Source organism: Cyprinus carpio, chromosome B4, assembly GCF_018340385.1.
Source record: "Cyprinus carpio isolate SPL01 chromosome B4, ASM1834038v1, whole genome shotgun sequence".
Classification (NCBI taxonomy): Eukaryota; Metazoa; Chordata; class Actinopteri; order Cypriniformes; family Cyprinidae; genus Cyprinus; species Cyprinus carpio.
In genome coordinates, this window is record NC_056600.1 from 14,648,389 (window position 1) to 14,668,894 (window position 20,506).

A 20,506-nucleotide genomic window follows, 5' to 3' on the forward strand; every position below is an offset into this window, starting at 1 on the left:
AACCATTTAGATTTTTTTTCTCTCTCTCTTGATGTACTGTTGCAATCAGCCAAATGCTTTAGACACTGCAGTAGGGCTCACTGCAGTTCTGCTTTAACCCTCGGAGTGCTGGGTGCCACTTAAGTCTAAAAGGCTTTTCTCCCTTTTCTTTCTACTTTATATGCTTTTCAGTGCTGCAGTGGCTTAACTGAGCTTATATATAATTTACTGGTGAATTGCTATTTTACATCACAAGAGATGGTTTAAAAAATTACATATTTCACTGCATTATTTCCAAAGTTCTGCTATTAGTGTCAGGTAAACATGATAATGAGGTTGTTTCACGTTGTTGTCTGGACAATTACTGCCTGCAGAAGGTTTCAAAATACATTAAAAAGACTGATAAGTCTGCACAAAAAAGCTGGCCTGCCTTTGCTTTTAGCACTTAAGAACGGTCTGGTTAAAAAGTGGTTGTTAAGCAGTTTAAAAAACATTCAGATTGAAGCATCCATTCCTAACCCAATGTTTTTACTAAATCTGAGCGATGTGTGTACATAAAACATGACGCACATAAAAATTTTGAGATGTTTCTTTTGTTTCACCAGCAATTTCCTCTGCACATGGCAAGCCAATGCATTAGACATTGACACCGCATGGACGGGAAGTGAGTTGTGATAAATCAAGCAGATTCTGTATGCTCATAAGAGGTGCGTCATCACATATCGCACAGGCTTGTAAGGTTTGACTGTGATGTGTACATTATTGTGTTCCTCTCACTCGTTCACAAAGGCTTGTTTCAGCAGTGTCAGCAGGTGCTTTTTACCTTGGCTAATTTAAAATGCAAGAATAAGAAATAATGAACGATAGAAAAAAAAATAGGTCATAAATTGAAGGCATATCAGAGGGTAATAAAATATAATACATGTTTGCATTGCAGGGCATATTGGCTGAGTGCATACAGGCTGTCTAGGAGATTTAAGCTGATTACATGATAATTGATCCAGCTCACGCAGACACACACCCTTTACATAAAGTTGGGACATCTGGCCACAGTGAGACCCAGTACCCACTGTATGCCTAGACAAACATGCAAGCACGCACACAAAAAACAAAAATGAATGCAGCTTTAGGCTGTGCAGCGCCCCAGTTAAGACCAGACTCACACTGTTTGTTTCTGCGCTTTAAAAAAAGAAAGTCAATGGGAGCAGTATTTCTGTATACAATGTCTTTATCAGTAATTTTGGCTGTCTGTCAAAGTAGTGTAGGGTACATTCGCAGCACAGATCTCGATTCAACGGTAGTTTGGGGAATTGTGGTTAACTACAGCCCTGTAAGATATAACTTTATAGCCATTTTAATTCAAACAACAACTGAGGTCAAATATTGAAAGCAAAAACAAGAGCTACAGATGGTCACTTGAACAGATCTTAATGGTGAAGTGTGTAATTTCAGCACCACTAGGTGCACCAAATGAAATCAATGATGTATGATTTTTCCCCCAACACTCCTGATTTCCATCTCTCACTGTTTGACCAAACACTGTTGGTTGAGGAGTAAACTTAAATCATTTCTGCACATTTATCATGGGTATGAAAACTATTAAAACATAACACATTAGTAACTTAGTGTTTTTTTTTTTTTTTTTTTTACAAATATATTCTGGTAGAGTATCATTTTATCACAACATATTTTACAGCTTATAACCCTTGTTCTGGTGTCTTCACAAACAAAGCTTTTGTTGCCGCAATAACTTTAAAAACTGCAATTACAGCCAGTGAGCGCCGTTTATGCAGCTGAACGTCAGAGCTATAATTGCCAGTCTGGTTTTAATGGAGCATTGTATATTCTTGAGCAAGCAGCATATAAGAGCAGAGAAAGAGAATAAAGGAAGAGACCACATTCTGCCGAAGGGCTTGAGGACCCTTCATCCTCTTCAGCCCACTGATGAGAAAAAGCGACCCGCATTCACCAAACCAGACTGCAATGTGGCTCATGAGGCGGCCATTTACAATAACATATCTTCTTAAACACAAGTGGGAATAATAGAGAGAATCTGTTAAGAAATTACATGGAAGAGAACTAGGGAGTTAGATCAGTGAAAACGTTTTCAACATATCAATCACAAGCCAAAAGAAATGTTGGTGAAATATTGCACATAAGCAAACAAGCAAATGTGTGAATCAAATAAGAATGAGATTTAGACAGCAAAGGACTAGAAAGTGCAAACATGCAGCAGTATGAAAGATAGGGATCTTAGAGTAAAAGCATGTGGCAAGAGTGCCAACTAGAGCAGAAGAGAGGAAGGTTACGGCTATGACGACAGGGCTGTACCAGTGTAGGTGTAAAAATGAAATGGGCATTAATAAAGTACAGATATAATGTAGGTAGTCAGGCCAGTGATGGACCACCCTGAAATGAGGGATCAGATGGGGTCAGAAACCTGGCTTACACCTTGCAGGGAGGGTATAACTCCATTATGGTGCTGTTAATGGTAAGAACATCTACTGTTTGGGTTCAATTCTGGTGCTTAAAAGGGTCATTAACAGTTTATTTCTGTCCCCCATATATAAAAGATGTGTTCTATTTATTAGGGTCATTAAAAGTGATAGACTGCTATATCGCCAAGGCCGATCAAATGGCTAATATCAGGCCTAAGCTCTACTAGGCTAAAGACAGGAACTGTAAATTACTTTATTCCAGTTTCATTATTTTTTTGTGGTTTAAAGACACATTGAGAAAAAAAATTAATTCTATTGTATTATCAAAAGATGATACACTTTATAATAATTTAAACATTTTTGCAAAAAGCCCTTTTACAGTTTAAGAGACTGCAATTTGATCCAATAATTACACTCTGTATACTATATTTTGAATACTAAAACAAAAACAAAAAGTGGCACCATTTTTTTTTTCATTAGTTTGTATAAATGTTGCAAGCCTTAGGCACAACATAAGGCGCAAATTGTATGCTTTAAACTATAAGAACCAACTCATAAAAGCCATTAAGTTTGTCTTGACTACTCTTATCATGCTAAAGTAAAAAAACAAAACATAACAAAAAATTGTTTCAAAAGAATCATTAATTTGAGAATCATACTAAGCTGGTCATATGTAGATTTGGTTAAAATATTGTTGTTTATAAAATAAGTTCTTAAATTTGGTGCCAAAAGTTTTGAAAGTGAACCGTAGTGATAGTATCAGCTTAAAAATCTATAAACAGCATTATCAACAAATTATGTTTATTATATAATCATTTCTTTTTGATTAAGAAAAACAAAACAAAAAAACATTAGCTCTACTTTAAGATGCAGTTTATCAGCCCATGCATTTCTTAAAAAACAAACTCATGACTTTGGCATTGCTAATGTAATCCAAGTTGAGCTACAGGAACACGACTTGTCACTTCTGACAATCCATGTATTTTTATAATCTGCCTCGTACATGCTTACTGCTTAGTTTGCTTTGGTTTGTAGGGAAATGTTTGCACATTCTTACAATATTTGCCAAAACAGCCCTTTTACTAAATTTAACAGAGCGTTTGTCATTGTCTGACCTTCTCGTTGGCGGTCCCAAGAGAGCTCCAGAACAGATGTTAGCACTTCTATCTGGGCCTCAGTTCTGGACGAAAATAAAAGAAGTGGCTTTATGAAGGCAACCGAAGGCCCCTAAATGAAAGACAGCACGGTTAATCACCGTTTTGTTAGGTTTTGTTCTGTTCATACCCTCGCCCATAAAGGGGGAGAAGCGGGTCCAATTACCCATGAAGTAAACACAGGAAAAGCAGTGCTGGGGTACCAAGTCACCCATCATTAATTCAGATGCCACTGTCTACGGTAAATGGCCAGTGCACAGATTCTGTCTCACCATTTGTTAACCTCTGAGCTGGCATAATAAAGCACACTAGCAATTAAAAGAAGAAAACACAAAGGTGTAGACGCTCTACATCTTCACACAGTCACAAATCAAGTAACTCTTCGGACAAATAATACTCGCTTCGCATAAAGACAGCCATAAAATCATTATGTGTGCCTGAAGACCAAAAACACAGAACAAGGGTTCTCAGTAGACAATGCAGGTAGTAAAACTGTCAGCATGCACACACCAGCACAGCCCTTGGTGAGTGTTTAAAGTAGAAATCTAGCTGAGGTTTATAGGCCCTTCTCCATGGCACATTTGCATATGTCTTCGGTGCCGTTTCACATGCCTCTGGTGTCGTATGGGTTTTGGGAGGGAGCTGGTGCCAGCTTGTTCCATTTTAACTTCATGCAAATGGAAGTAGCTTGAGGAAGAATTGTGCCCCCTCCGTCCTCGACATGTTTAAAACGTGACCCAGAGGGCATGTGCTTCAGATGCAGGATGCTGGGTCGAGCGCAAGCACTGCAGCAAAGCGACTCCATTTGGTGCACTTTGCATTTTTTTCCCCCTTGTGACTGACAAACAGCTCCTGCGACTTTAAAAAGGAGAAATTAAACAAAGTGGCTGCACAAGACAGTAGTTATCAAACCCCTTCTGATTCACTATGTCAAAGTGGCATAAGCTCATGGCTTCCAGCAAAACAAAAAAGGAGGATAAGAGAAGGAGGGGGTAGAAAGTGAGAAAAGGCATGTTTAAAAATGTGGGCCGTTTGGAATGCTGTCTTACATATTACGTTAACTTGTTGTTGTGAACGATTTGTCTGTCTTTAAAAACAAAACTACGATTCCTCTGAATATTTTTACCAACAGGCTATGATTGCCAAATGCATTTCGCCTATATTTTTTAAAGATCAGTGATTGGGAATGCAATGGATGAAGGAATATTAACCTGGTTGGTGCATTATGGGATTTGTAGTCCTTTAAAAGCTATAGTGTTATTTTTCTCTTATTTATTGTTACCATTTAGGATGCTGTGCATAATTGCTTAAGTTTAAATGTCGTATTCAAGGTGATGGATTCAAAACCAATATATTAGGATATAGTGAGAGCATTTATAAAATTCTCAGGTTTTATGAGCACACAGGCAGTCTCTAGTTTTTAATGGACCCACATAAATGCTTCTGAAAAATAGAGAGGAAAAAAATGAAAATAGACTCTCTAAATTAGATTGTTTGAGAAACACAAATGAGTATTCAAATCCTTTATAAAGTCTTAACAGCAAGGCTCTGCAAAAACGCAGTTTCTGATGGACAGGACCGTAAACACACACAGAACAATGCAAAATGGAGAACGTAACCAACAGAGAAAGTGTTTATCAGGCCAACATGCTGAGAGCAGCAAAACTCATTTTATAATGCTGTCATTCAAAAATCAAATGTTTTTTACAAAAGTATGGCCAGTATCGACTCTCGACTCTTAATAAATGATGTACTGTTAAGTCTGTATGAATTCAATATGGATGTACTATATTTGCCATACTGGCAACATCACGTTACCTATAACCAATGTTGAAGAAATGTTCCAAAATCACACTGTATCTACTCTCCAAAAGATGCATATCAGTACCTTAGAGTAGTTGTATTACCCTTAATGTAGTACTATTAACCTTTTAGAAGTTAATAAGTTACAAGGACGCCACAGTGACAAGCTGTTGTACCTCCTAAAAGTACAATTTCTGCTAAAAAATAAAATAAATATTTTATTTATTTATATTTATATATATATATATATATATATATATATATATATATATATATATATATATATATATGCGCGCTGTAGAATAAGACACCCTGCCTTTCGTAAAAAAAAAAATCTATTTTCTTTTTGGCAGAACATGGATTAGCTGCGCATTCGGCAGGTTTTTTTTTTTTTTTTTTTTTTTTTTTTAGATATGAGATACACTCGTATAATGTTGATTTGATTTTATTCAAACAGCCTTAAACATTTGAGATTTGGTCTTTCCTCTCTTAAGTGGATAGCAGCTGTGCTTTAAACCCATTAGCTAGAGAGAAAAAAACTCCCTAGGGTGTTACCAACATGGCCGTCGAGTGATCTAACTTTGCTTCCGGTGATCGACAGACACTATAACGTCTGCTTAAGACGTTTAAGTTTGTCTCTTTGCCCACAGCTCTCAGAATGGGCTTCCTTCGGCAATCCTGCAGGGAAAATAGAAGACATATCTGATGCGTCCTTGCATCAGCATTACCAGACTCTAAAAGTTCAGAGTGAAATCTCACAGCACCTGTCAATAAAAACGAGTGAAAAGCATTTAAAGCCCACTGTTTTTTAGGAAAGAAAAATGTTACCAACAGGGGGCGCCGCTTATGATGAACATCAATACTAGCTTGTTTACATTCACCTGTGACATACTAATTAAATGAAAGTGCGGCAAACTAGAAGACACACTGACACGAGCCACGTCTCCGAAGCGGGTCATATTTCAGAACGCGTTGAAAGGCACATGCTCTAATCAGCAGGCATTGCCCTGAAGGAAGCGGTGCAAAAATGCAGCTCAGGGCAGCCTGACATTTCCTGGCTGATGGAGGTTAGCACCTGCTAAATCAGCTCAGGTGACAGCACGGCGAGCGGCGGTGGCTTCGTTTCTAGATGCGAGCGCTGATGCCAAGAGTGCCAGATACATAGAGTAGATTAATACAGGCATAAATCTAAGCCAGCAATCCTAGAGGCTTCTGGGAAATGGAAAAGATGCACTTGATGCATAGAACACGCCAGAAAGGGGTCATGCTTACACTGTTTTCCATTTTAAGATGGCTAGCAAAACTCTGTAAGAACACCGTCTTGGCTTGCAGTATACCTGCGCTAGCTCAAATCCCATGCTTCTCCTGCAGAACATAAACATAGAGAGCTTAGCCCCCAGGCCCGTGGCGCAAGATGCGTCCAGTGCCAGGTTTCGCATACCGCGCTGGCAGAGGGCGCAAGTCTTGAGCGCAAGACGCTCGGATAACGTCGGCCATCTCACTGGCATGCAGCAGGGGTGAATCGAGCAGCCCTGGCACATGGCTCACCTCCCAATTCTGCTGGCACGAGGCACGCAAACCCATCTAGATCATGACAAACACAGCCATTAGCAGCCTGTTAGAAGTGCAGAAAAGACAAAGCCACAGAGGCAAATGTACCTGTGGGGATGAACACAAAGGACCGGAAGCTTACTAAATCACTTTAAAGAGGTGAAAAAGAACAGGGCGGCCAAATTCCAGCCGCATCCTGGCACAGCAATGCGTTGGAGAAACGCAATAAAGAGAAAAAAAAGAGGAATGGCGTTCTTCTGGCCATACCTAGTGAGCATCTTGCTGTCAGTGTGCACTCTGCAGTTAAGACGGCTCTCTCTGAACCTCCCTGCTCAGGCGTGAAAAAGCTCCATTTCAGAGTTCTGGCTGGCGGAGCCACAAATGCACACGCTCCTAATGCTCTCATTAGTGTAATTGAGCAAAAATGTCAGCATAGCTGCAGCTATTTCCATTTTCTTTTTTAAGTTGTGCAGAACTCATTTATAGGCGCAGGCTGGAACACAGATGATGAGAAGACTTTCAGAAGCGCAAGCATGTTTTTTGCGAACCCATTTGTGTAAAACCTGTGTTCTTTGTTGAACACTTTAAGAGGCAGATGCTTTTGCCATTAATACTTGTATTATTATCGCTACAGCGCTAACAGACTCATCCGAACGCACACGCAAGCAGAAGAGAACTATTTGGATTGGATTAACAACCGTTATGATCTAGACCATATGATATCTCTTTTTTGCCAATTACCCTTGATAGCTTTGCCTTTTGCACTATCAGTCAATAGTGCTGCTGGAAGTTTATGGCTGTAAGTATCAGAAAGTAATGTGTAATGTTGGGTCAGCCATCTTGTTAATGTGACTTCGCACAGCTCTTGTTCTGCCTAAAGGGAGAGCTATGAGACCATTACAGGCTTAGATATACACTTATACAGAACAACAGTAATTGAACAATCGTCCGTGACAAACTTACAGGCTGCATTACAATAACAGAGCCACATTGACCCAGACACTTCACTACAAACACACCTCAATGAACACTATTCTCTACTATAACGCTAACTACTTTCAGATATGTTTCACAATTCAGTATTAACATTAATATCATATTTGTATCATGAATGTTTCTATCATTAATTATATTCTACTATAATGTAACAAATTCTAAAGTAAACTAACACAATATTCAGCATCAATTCATTTTATGCAACATGTGCATACCTAGAACAGAAATATCAGATGTTATATAACATGTTTTAATTTTACAAGCTTAACCAGGGACAGGGGTTGCAAATTAGTCATGCTATAAACCTGTATGCATGGCATCTACTTTGTATTTTATAAAGCAATGTTCTATGCATTTGTCCCTGTCAAATAAACATTAAATAAATAAATAATATAATTCATCACTAAATTCAATATTAAACAAATAACTTTGAACTGAATTAAAAAAAAAAAATCATTATAGTGTAATCTATTATATCTAATAATATTTTACTGGATTATCATTATCAATAAATTTTTATAACACATACTTAGACTTACTTAAACCTATTAATATCAACAGCAATATCAATATCGATCTATGCGTCAATAAATGTAAGTACAATTAAGTATAATAGCATAGAATAGAATAGAACAATAGAATAGAAAAATTCAACATCAAACAATATCAAACAAACTACTTATAAAATATCTGAATATTTAACTTGATTATCATTATTAGTTATTTTTTATAAAACATATCTAGACCTATATATCATAAATATCCATATCTATCTATATATGAAGAGTGTGGTTCCAAAACACTATAAATCCATTTTGATTAATTTGAGTAAAAATGTGTTTTCTTTACCAAAAAAGTGGCAAGATTAAAACCATTTTTTTTTTCTGTTCCAAACGTTCACATAGCATCTTTAGGTTATAATAACATATAATTTGGAATCGAACTCTTCATATGCAAATAAATGCAAATAATAATCTAATTTAATCTAATCTAATCTAATCTAATCTAATCTAATCTAATCTAATCTAAAGAACCAACTGTAATATGTATATCTGAAACAAATCTGAAATAGAAAGCTTAAATATTAAAAAATTAATAAAAATGCATAGTATTCTTGCCGCTATGACCCTGAATAAAGTGATAAATGAATCTTTTCTTTATGCACTATTAGGAGAAAAATCAAGCCGATTTGAAGCTCTGTAGAAGGATTTTGTCCTGCTTGTCCTTCTTCTCGAGCCGCGTGGGGTGGGGGAATGCTGACATTGCGTGGAAGATAAGGCCCTGTCCTCTGGGCTGTCGGGGTGTCCTGTCTGCCAGAAGAGGTCAGGCATTGTGCTGGAGTAAGCTACTGCAGGATTACACTCCCAGAGCTGATGGCCCCGGAGCACACAGCAGAGACTAGAACTTCACACACACACACACCTGAAACGTGACACCAACTCTCTTCATTCTGTACACAACTCTAATTAGCTAGAAAAGTTGAAATACCCATAAGCGAGCACACATTGGGAGTTAAGAGGCTGCCGGAATGAAGGAGAGGAAAAGGGATGGGAGACGTGATCAAAGGAGAGGAGGAGGAGGAGATGCAGAGTGAAACGAGGAGAGAATGCAATGGTGTTGATCAAACACGGGAGGGAAAGAGGAAGGTTGGCTTGAGGAAATCTGTGCGCATGTGTGCGCGTGTGTGTGTGTGTGAGAGAGAGATGACAGCTGTCAAGTGTGAATGGGCCAAAGGAGAGACCAGGATGAGGCTCCTATGGCAACCAACAACCTGATTGTCATGGGAGCCATTCAATTCGGCGCTAGAAGCTCCTATAAAACTTCCACCTTTGGCTGTTCGTCACATAAACACATTTACACACGTATAAACAAGCATTAGCCCAACAGCTCTTTAGTGGATAATGGCCCCTTCACACACAACGGCACCTTTCAGAAAGGCATAATATCTCAATTCTCCTCAAAACGAGGAGGAATCGCCACAGGTTTTCACACTCAACCACTGAAGGAGGTGAATAAAACTCCTAACCACAATAACACGGCTCGATATCATTGATTAAAAGATTAGGCTTGCGCTGCATGAGCGTGAGCCACTGGAAAAGAGAAAGACAGTGAGATGAGAGGATGGAAATGGTGAAGGGCATTACATCAACGCTGCTGTGCTGTTTGATTCCCTCAGCAATTACAACAATTATCACCCTGTTCTGTCACTCCATCTCAGGCTAAAGACCGTCTTGAAAAAGCTGAAGAGGAGTGAGGGACAGAGAACAATAAAGCTGCTATGAGTGTGTGTGTGTGTGTGTGTGTGTGTGTTACCCGACACAGTAAAGTCATGTCATAAAGCAGCTGAGAACGGTGGGCACACAACATGGCCGTCTGGATTATAGCACTGAATCAGTTTAGCAGCCTTATAAAAAACACAAGCGCACAAACACATATGACCAGCTACAGGGCCACGGGTCGAGGGCAGGAGTGTGAATGAAGACTAACTAAATCTCTTTCCATCTCAAGGCCACTTCACCTCAGGAAGCTGCTTAAAGCTGAAGCTCTGAAAGGGGTCACAGCGGAGATGGCTCTCGTACAAAACCTAGTGAGCTGCCCACCTAGACAGCGTTTCTGAGATACTTGTCACGTCTGAATGCTTTTAAAACATGTTTTGAAATGCAAATCGAAGTATGAAATCACAAACTATTTTAGAGCAGAACATGCACTTATGTTCAAAAGTTTGGGCCTGTACTTTTTTTTTTTTTTTTTTTTATTGGAAAGACCATATTCTACACCCCTAATCCTACCCAATACCTAAACTTAACAACTCCTTTACTCACTATTAATAAGCAGCAAATTAGGAGTTTATTGAGACAAGTCATAGTTAATGATTTGGATCTTAAAATAAAATAGAACCATTTAATCCATACACACCAGTGCTAACCGCCGAGCCACTGTGCTGCCCAGGGAACCTTGTATGAAACAAATGGATTGCCATATAAATAAAAAGGAAAGCTTGTATTGGGTGAAATGAGCCCTGAGACAGGAAGTTTAAGGGGAAATGGTATTTAGGTCATGGTGACATTACTGGGGTAAAGAAAGACAAGCTATGAAAAACGGATCACAATGAACGGTGCAGCCATGGCCTCTTTAATAAAAAAAGACAAAGGGTGTGTGTGTATGCGAGTATGTGGAGTGGGGTTCTCTTGGAAGGGCATTTCCTCGGTTTGGAAGGACACATAGGGATTTGACTGCTGGCACCTGGAAACGCTAAAGGAGAAAAGAGGACAGCTCTACACAGTCACTGGAGTTTTACTAAATGCTGATGAATTAAATATACTAATAGTTGTCTTTAGAGTCATCATGAAATCAGAATGAACCCTATTTAAATAGCATATATGGATGCTGGCTAATGAGCAATGGTAAACAAATAACCAAATAGATTTTTAGCCAATGATTTGGGTAATGTTTTTGGCAATACTGGCTGCCTTCTCTAAAATCTTAACAAATGTGGCAATTTCATGCCAGGTGAAGAGAAAATTCATCCAAAAATAAAAATTAAGTATTTTTTTTCACCCTAGAGTTCTAATGCCATATACCATTAGTTATTTTTCAAACCATTAAACGAGGAAGAAAAAAGAAATAAAAAAATAAATAAAAATCACACTTCTGCTGGTTTATATAATGACAGTGAACAGCAACTAGCTAGAATGGATATTTTATAAAATCTCTCTCTTTTTTGATCAGAAAAAAGAAAGATACAGCATTAGTAAAACACAAAGGTGCATAATTAATACATTTACATTTTTGGGTGAACTGTCTCTTTAATGTTAAATGTAACAGTTTGTGGCATTAAACAAACAAAACCTGGAAAGTTGCGATTACAAATTCGAAAGTAAAATAAGACTTGTGAATGCAGTTTCATATTGACCAAATACAGTGCTCTACGTTTTAAATAAATAAAAAGAATAAAAATATTCTATATTGGGAAAAATGATGTAGAAACAATTTTCACTAGGAAATTACTAGTACATTTCACAATAGCTCACAAAGAAACAGCAAGTAATAGGAAGTTAATTTTGAAAGTATAAAGACGGTTTCGAAAACTTTACAACAGCTCAAATTCTGCAAATATACACTGAAAAGGAACAACCACTTCCATCCAAAGGCGGGAAAACTTCTTGTTAGAGATCTTGTGATGGAGGACCATGCTACATGGAGCTCTATGCCATTCAGCACACACACAACGGTGAGTGCTTCTTTTGCAACAGGGGCCTCTGAGAAAGCCACCAGTGTCTCATTTGCACGGCCAGCAGCCTTAGGACACAGCTCCCTCCATGGAAGGGGTAATGACAGCATTTTAATTTGCTTCTATTTTAGCAGGAAAAAAAAATAGCTGGGAGGCTAATTGTGTGCACACTGCATTGAGTTTAGGCTCAGTGGAGGTCTGTGTGCCCTCTGCAGGAAACATTCACCTCATCTCACACTCACATGAGCACTGCTATGAAACTACATTTCCAGATCATGGCGCTCAAAAAAGCAGGTACATGGGAAGAGATGTTATTCAACATACAATCATACAAGCAAGTATCCGAAACATGAACCTGTTATTTCTCACACAGACTCAACAGTAAGCTGTGTATATCCATAGAGATACACATTTAATATTTTGGTAAATTTGTGGTCCTCCGTTTCACATTACTGTAATATGATAAATAAATGCATATACAGTATATTCAAAATCTCAATCTGATCACTGCAAAACAGTGTTATTGTTAAGTAAAATGAACAAAAAAAAATTATTAACTAAAAGAGCTAAAATTATATATAAATATTTTTCTTTTTCAGTAAAAAACAAACTTTAAAAATCATTTAAAATCTTACAAATAGATTAAAAGAATAAATAAAAACTAATGCTAAATAGAAATATATTTAAATAAACTAACCTAAATGGAAAATAAGCTAATTCAATATATTAGTTCTATGACCGTATAAACAAAAAAATACTAAAACAACACTGCCACAAATTAGAACAAAAACCATGCTATTCAGAGAACACCAGATAATGAGAAAAAGAAAAGAAAAACACAAAAAATAATTTGCTAAGAGCAAAAAAAAAAGTGAGAACTGGTAAGCAAGTCTCTAAGCTTTAAGACGACAAAATGTCACCCTCACAAGGGGGTCAGAGTGAGAAAAAGAAAGAGAGAGAGAGGAGGCTTTCACACAGCAGAGAGCCAAGAGTGAACACATATTTTCCTTTCAGTCTCTCTTTCTCTCCATCCAGTCACTTAGCAACAAACTAGCAATATGAAAAACCCTGCAAGCTCCTCGTACAGTGAACACTGAGCCAGTGCATGAACAGACAAACAAAAGCAAGAAAAGGAATAAGTGAGAGAGAGAAAAAAAGGGGGGCAAAGGACAAATGAACAAAATGAGTGCTTAAAAATGGCCAGTTCATTCACACCGAGGAAGAGATCTGCCCAAAACTCTCAGACTGTGGCACTGGCTATGTTTCCATCCACCTATATTTATGCACATTTTTGATTATCGCATACAAAAAAAAAAACACTGGATGGAATTGCCAAGATGCACATAAATTCTAAAAATGCGCATTAAAAAAAAAAATAACTTTTGCGCACAACAGAGTAGGATACATTTTTTTATACGCTAAGAAAAAAATGAACAAACTACGATGGAAACACATTTACCGAATAAATTCCACCATGCGCATTGAAAAAGTCATGTGACTTTGCGCTATGAGACGGGATAACTTGACTAACCAGCGGACCGATCTTGTTCACAGCATCTGTATGTTGTTTTGGTCATTCTGAAATGCCTGAGCAAAGTCTGTCCTAGTCAAAGTATTTCTGTATAATTACTGTCTCACATGACTGTGCTCCCAAACAACAGGCATCCACCTCTAAAATCAATGACCACATTTATTGTGTTACGTCTGCTCTCTCTGAGGCGCAAGTAATTTATTACATATGAAAATTATTATATTCAGTGGCTTCTCCAAGTTTTCTTAGAGCTATTTAGTGCCAGTTTATCAGGAAGTGACAATTTTGGTCTCTTTGACTCGTTGGATGGAAACTATGCTTTATTTCTCAAATGTTTTATGCGGTATTCCAGTTTTGCACATAAGTTAAATTGGCATGTTTGGATGGAAACATAGCTACTGAGATATACGGAAAGGGAAACACAAAAAGATTCAAAGAATAAAGCTTTCTCTCATAAAATAAGAAAAAGAAAAGATGAGAGGAGAGGAGTTTAACTGTAAATTTGGCAAAGAGCAGAAGAAACAACTACAGATTGAAGAAGATATCAGTCTGAACTGCACAGAACACCCTGGGATCCACATATTCACTCTTACAAACATAAAATAAAAACCATCAATAAACTCCACTCTGTTTTGCTACCAATCCTTGATTCAGCTTCAAATATCCTTGATATGAGTTTCAAAGAAAAGAAATATTCAAGTGCACTATAGAAAATGTTTGTCTTAAAAGGATGCCAGTCATATGAAATACATTTACACGCAATATATTTACAAAAAAATGCTGGGTTAAATATGGATAAACCCAACAACTGGTTTGTTTTGTTAAAAGTTTAACCCAACCTTCTGGGTAGTACCCAAACCGCTCAACCCAATTGCTGGGTTTGTCCATATTTTACCCAGCACTGGGTTGTATTTAACCCAGCATTTTTTAGAGGGGGGTATTTTTATGATGCATTTTTGTCCAATTGGAGCTTTTTTCCTATAAAATAAGGTCAAATGTGTATCTGGAAATAAAAACTATGAATTACCATCATATTAATATTGATACCACATACAATTATGTTTAATAAGTTTATAATTCTCTTTTTTTATCAATAAATGTACATTAGAGTGTTCTGTTCTACATTTGATGTTATTTCAGTGAACCACTGAATTAACATTATACAGTGAAGTCATAAAATATACAGGCACCAAAATGCAGTCTCATAATTCAAGGACTGCAAAACATTTTATTTTCTACTGTGAACTTTTTTTTTTTAAAGCAGTAAACTAATATTTTCTATAATTAACTCCCACCATTCAGGTTTTTGCTTTGAACAAAGTATGTATATGACATTATATTTCACCCAAAAACTAAATTATTTGCTCAACCTTTCATCAGTGACACTTTAAATATGAACTAGTATATGCTTTTAAGGTTTCTCTAGATAAAGTAAGCCAATTGGGCATTGAACGACAAGGGTGAGTAAATGATAAAAGTTTCACTTTTGGCTTAATACTTTATACATAGCAACAAAACATTTAACGTGCAGAAAGAGCTAAGATGGAAATGACTAAGGTCATGTTTGTGGTCAAACTGGTTTCTCATATAGACAGGCTGCAAGGAAACAAGATCAATGATCTTTACACATAAGATAAGATGCAGATAGAGAGAGGGAGAAATACTCAAGAAGACTGGATCATTACACATCTCAGCTCAGGTGATCACTGAACAACAGAAACAACTGCAGCTCACTATTACTAATACACATGATACTGTGATATCAGATCAGTGAGTTCAGAGACCTTTTAACTCTCTGGAGTCGATTCATGCATATACGTGTGTTGAGGCATTTTCTCCTGATAACCCCGAAAAGAACTTAAATTACACTTTCAGTTTTGATCATACAGATAAGAGCAATACATCTATCAAATCTGTAAAGGGTCTACTTTTATTTGTATACTCACATAATAACAAAACTTTGTGCATTTACAAAATAAAGAAAACAAACAGAGTGCGCTGTCTGCAGCCTTGGTCTGCAGTGATCTTCATTTAGAAACGTAACTCAGCAAAAACTCAACACAGAGACATGAAAGATATATCTATAGAAAGCTTGACATGTCTACTTTTAAACTAAGCAAGTGATACCGCAAACAAATATTCTGTGATAAAGTAATCCATATGAAAACAATGTGATGTCCGTCTTTCACGTCTCCCTTCATTATATCTAATGCGACCACGCCCACGCACTGAATGCACTTTTGACATTATAATGCTTCACGTGAAGCTCGCGGCGTGTAAACGCCCATACCACAGAAAACAAAGCAGTGAGACTGTTCTTCAAGGTTTTTTTTTTTATTTTACTGTTTGCTTTGCGCTGAGAGGAATAAGACATAATTCACCCCAAGATATATATATATATATATATATATATATATATACATTTACAAGTTAGACTTTTTACCAAACTATAATGTGTAATCAAGTGAAACATTATATACACATACTTGTATTAGTTTTCACATAACGTGTACACATTTTACTAGTTAGACTTTTTTCCAAACTATAATGTGTAATCAGGTGAAACATTATGAAGTTTCATTCACATCATCTAAATGTTCTACTGTACTACTAGTATCAGTGACCATCAAAATAATGTTAATAATGCAGTATATCATTTAGTTTATTTGAGAGCACATAAACAATATACACTTTGGAAATGCTAGTTATGTGATGTTCATTTATATATTTCAACATTACACAATACAAGTCAATACCAGTTTGCCAAAGCAGTAATATTGTGAAATATTTAATATTTAAAATAACTGCTTTCTATTTGAATATATTTTAAATTTTAATTTATTCCTGTGATCAAAGCTAAATTTTCAGTATCATTACTCCAGTCTTACTCCAAGTATAATAATATACACTATACAATTTGAGTCAGTATATATAGAAATTAAAACTTATTTAACACACACGTGATGATAAATAAAAACAATTAATACGATAAATGTTACAAACAATGCTGTTTTTTCAATTTATCAATAACAAAACCTGAAAAAAATATTCTCAGCTCTTTTCAACATGAATAATAATAATAATAATAATAATTATATATATATTTTTTTAAATAACAAATCAGAATATTAGAATGATTTCTGAAGGATCGTGTGACTGGAGTAATGATGCTAAAAATTCAGCTTTGAAAGTCAGCTTTGATTGTTCCTAATAAACTGTTTAACTTCACTTGCAAGTGAATCTCAAATTATTTTGTGGGATAATTAAATATATTCTAAATTACAACAAACAAAAAAATAAATATGTGGGTCTTTGTCTTACATTCTTTCTTGTAACTCTTTCCTCTCAGACACAGCTGACTGAATGGCTCATTATGTGGGTCTTTGTCTTCTCAGGTGTGAATCACACAAATATTCATGATAGTTGATGCCTACTCGCATATGCCCTTTTGAAACAAAAAGTGTCTTAGAAAATTTAAATTAATATATTGTTTTCTGTGAGTGAGTAAACAAGATGATTTTCACATCATTTTGAATCAAAAATTCTAGGCTACAAGCTCCAGGTTTGACAGTCTTGTGAACAAATGTTCTCTAGGTGTTTTATAACCTTATTTCAGTGACTTCAAAATTGTAGTTTTTCACTAACCACGTTTAAACGTTGTTTTTCTCAAAAACACAATCACGTACATACATGCTATTTACATATTATTGTAGCCCAGTTAGTACTGAATACTGTGTTATTAGACTTTAGCCATGTATATGTTTATAAGCAACTGAAAAAAGCACAAAAGTCAGGGCATGTCAAAACTTCTCCAGGCCCCCAAAACCCCCTAGACAGAGGGTTATTACTTGCTTTCAGATACAATGTTTACCTCATTTAAAATCGGTCTCAACCCTAAAATCTTGCACAGGGCTGAAATCACTTTCAAAAGCTTCATTTATTAATCTAAAAATAACATGCCTTTACAAAAGACTTGTCTTTGTCCGACCTTGGCTGGAAAAGCAGCTGGAGAAGAGACAAGAATCATACAGTGGAACCAAACTGATAAGTACAGAGACAAATCTCATTCTTATGAACTCAGTTCCAGCACATTAATACTTCAAAAATCAGGACAGTAGGACAAACAGAGCAAAAATCTGAAATATTAGTCATGCTTCAAATATGTATGAACAGCCACATTCGGTTGAAACAAGAGGCCACTGGCAGAGTTTATGACATGGGCTACAGTTTGAGCATGTGTGTGGTGAGGAGAAATCTCTAATGCGACTCGACCACAGAAGCTCTCCCAGAGGAGCTCAGCCACCCAGAGTGTGTCCTGCCTGTCAAACACACCATTAATTATTCAGCGAGAGAGAGGGAGAGATTGTGGGCTACACTGATCAGCAACACTGAACAAATTAGAGCGAGAGAGATGTAGAGATGGAAATAGAGATAATCTTAAGTAATGATGCTGGGATGTGCGGCTTATGTAATGGAAGAGCTCCATGGTGCTGCTCGCCCGTGCAAAACTCGCCAACACCATGTGGGTTGTATGGGTGGTTGCCAGAGTGTTGCTATGCGGTTGCTTACAGGCATAAGTCAAAAGGGTCCACATCAAAGCCTCTATAGAGTTGCACCAGCCGTTTGCTAACTTTAATTAAATTAGAATGTAAAGTTTACACTAAGTGCCAAGTTTTATTTCCCACATTCTGAACAAATGGTGCAAAGCAAGACTTGGCTAGAAGGTTGTAAGCTCTCTGTAATGTGTAGTTATTAAGGTTGTAAAGGTACACATACTCGTACCGAAAATGTTACCGAACAAATCATTCAATTCAGACCACAATGCAGTTTTGGTGCTCTTTGATGTGGCGTGACAGATCGCTAAACGGCAGCACAGAGCACAAGTTAGCGTGATCATCCCTTCATCTTTATTAGTAGTTTTAATGCAAAAATTAACATGAATGAACATCTCATGTAATCACTCAATCAGTGTTTCAATCGTGGAAAGACGTGATTAAAACAGGTCCTAAACAAAATATCACATAGCATTTCATTACATCAGTTAAGTCATCAGTGTCACAGCTCATTACTTCACGAGAGAAAATAAGTCTAAAGAGCTTTTCGCGAAATATTAGACTTTACTCATATTTTACTACCTGTTAGTGAGGTCTTAATTATTTAATGTACATTTAAATAAATATTTTATGTAACAAGTTATGACAGCCAATGTTCAAATGATTATATTTTAACAAGTAGAAATTGTATAATTTAGAAGTTAATTTAAAAACTACATTGTGTGCAATTTACATGCTTGCATACACTTTTTTTTTTTTAACTTTAGTGTTGATTATAATAGTTAAAGATAAATAGTAATTGAATTTAAGTTTGGCCTCTGTTGTTAATTGTAACCTTATAGTAATGTAAAAGGGCTCCTATAGTTTAGAACAGAAGCGGAGATAGATTTTTATCCCTAAGAAAATATTAATTATAATTGAACGTATTTAAAGAAAGAGGCATTTACTCACTAAGCCATTGTTTAATAATATATATATATATATATATATACCATACCGAACTGTGACGTCAAAACCGAGGTATGTACCGAACCATCATGTTTGTGTACCGTTAGACTATATATATATATGTGTGTGTGTGTGTGTGTGTGTGTGTGTGTGTGTGTGTGTGTGTGTGTGTGTCAACCGATCAATGGTAATTGAATATAGTATAATATAACTATAATAATAAACAACAACAATACTGACTTAGGGTTCATTTACTCCACAACTATGTCAAGTTTTAACTAGTCCACAGTTTGTGCAATCAGGTAATATTACTTTGGAACTTATGAGCATGGGAAAACGAAGTTTGAACATAGAAAGTGAATCACACAGAGATGCATATAACAACACAACCAGACATAAATCACTGAAGTGGTAAAGATAGTAAGCCAACTCACAGACCATGTGTATGAGCGAGACTAAATACACTGAGACACACTCAGACTGAGACACTACGGGGGTGTGTGTGTGTGTGTAAGATGTAGCAGTTTTGAACAAAAAGGTCATTTGTTGAGTTTGGACGATCTGTGAGAGGCAGCTGAGGTGGCACGCATGAGGATGAGTCATGACTGTGTCCGAGCAGCTCTCTCTCTCCAAGCTGCCACGCTTGAGTTTCTGCATGTGCTGCCATCAACAGTCCTCTTTCCCATCACTTTACTGCATGAATGAACACACACACACACACACACACACAAACCACCTCTGCCCTACTCCATTAAAGCAAGAGATGGACAGGAAGAAAAAACAAAAACCAAATCTATTATCTCTTATCAAGTTCAACAAAAAAGAAAGTGTATCTATACACAGTATATGAGTGCGTGTTCTGCAGTACACTCACACACACTCTGCACTGTCCTAAGCCTCTGATTGGCCTATAAGTTTTCACATCATCCAATCTTCCCATTTGTGGTAAAAACAGTTACTATTACAATAAAATGTATTCAATTCTGTAGAGGACACTTAGACTAACAGACTATAGGTCTGGAGGGCATAAAATTTTCTGAACCTGGCATCCAAATGCGACTGTGTGATCCAACCTGACCAGCACTGTAAACATTTAGGACTGAAACCTGAACTAGTCTTCACAAATCACATGGGGAGGTATGACCATTCTATTCACAGTATGAATAGTTTTATATTATGGTAAGAGTTTTGCTGGAAATTATATTTGAATAACCATGTGGTAATGCCTATTTCTGGGTAATTCACTGAATTAAATATAATTTCATTCCTCTTTTTATAGAGGAACTGGAAGGATGCAAAGCCAAAGGGTAAGATTATTAATT

At 36.7% G+C, this 20,506-nt stretch overlaps 1 protein-coding gene across 1 annotated transcript in view; it reads right to left on the bottom strand.

The window, feature by feature from the left end:
* snd1 (staphylococcal nuclease and tudor domain containing 1) overlaps nt 1–20,506 on the bottom strand; it is a 169,762-nt gene that overhangs the window by 87,278 nt on the left and 61,978 nt on the right. The gene's annotated exons all lie outside the window — the stretch shown is intronic.